Below are 1,082 nucleotides of genomic sequence, written 5' to 3'. Positions count from 1 at the left end.
TTAAAATATGGCTTCCCGGCCATTGACCTTCTTGTGCAAACGCACACGCTATGCCCAAACTCTTACGGGACTTGGTAGATTAATCTGCCACGCGTAATGAGTATGATGGGCAAACATCTACTAGGCGCACTACGAATGTAGTAGTGTGGACATGTTGGGAATGTGGGTCTCACGGGGAGCGTGTAAGGGATAAGTCCCTGTAGGCACACTATCCTCTGTGCCCTCGGTGGTTCAGATGGATAGAGCATCTGCCTTGTAAACAGGAGATCCCGGGTTCGAGTCCCGGTCGGGGCACACATTTTCAACATGTCCTCAATGAAGTTGTTTGCAGCTAGGGTGTCAATTTAATTATCACTTCGTTCATAGTTAAAAAATAAACAGCTACATACTTCTCACTAATAGAGGACAGCTAAGGTAATAAAACTGTGAAACTGTAATTATCATTTTATTGTAAATTTCGACGTTTGCAATATATTGTATACTGTGTAGACTTTGGAAAGTATTTTAATTTGCTTCATTATCAGCCACACGAGAATTCGAGATATTTGCCTCCTGTAAGTGCTGTGGGGGCCTTGGTGGGATGATTAGAAACGTTAATCGTGTCAGCTGTGCTCATTTTCTCATTGTTGCCAACGTGATTAGAGCCAACAATTTTTGCATTATACTTGTGTGGCAAAGTGTTGTTACAATGACAGGTTGAATTTAATTTCATATTCATTGCTACTTAGCAATACTGTACATGTCCGCCCCGATAGCTGAGTGGTGAACGTGACGGATTGCCGTCCTACGTGCCCGTGTTCGATTCCCGGCTGGGTAGGGGATTTTCTCCGCTCAGTGACTGGGTGTTGTGCTGTCTTCATCACCATTTCATCGCCATCCGGCGCGCAGGTTGTCAATGTGGCTTCGAATGTAATAAGCCCTGCTCCAAGGCGGCCGGACTTGTCCCGCAAGGAACCTCCCGGCCAATGACGCCAAACGCTCATTTCCAGTACTGTACATGAAAGTCTCTGTAACGCCAAACCACTTTCTTCTTAAAGTTCATCTGTGTGGGCTGTGACGGTGAAGGATCAATGCAGTAGGGC

At 45.7% G+C, this 1,082-nt stretch overlaps 1 non-coding gene across 1 annotated transcript; it reads left to right on the top strand.

Moving 5' to 3' along the window:
- The first annotated feature begins 219 nt into the window (after positions 1–219).
- Trnat-ugu (transfer RNA threonine (anticodon UGU)) lies at positions 220–294 on the top strand. Its single transcript has one exon. It is a non-coding gene; the product is annotated as a tRNA-Thr (tRNA).
- Positions 295–1,082: the final 788 nt, after the last annotated feature.

Source organism: Schistocerca serialis, chromosome 1 (genome assembly GCF_023864345.2).
Source record: "Schistocerca serialis cubense isolate TAMUIC-IGC-003099 chromosome 1, iqSchSeri2.2, whole genome shotgun sequence".
Taxonomy (NCBI): domain Eukaryota; kingdom Metazoa; phylum Arthropoda; class Insecta; order Orthoptera; family Acrididae; genus Schistocerca; species Schistocerca serialis.
Note: the sequence above shows the minus strand (reverse complement) of the source record. Positions and strands in the feature narration are given on the sequence as shown.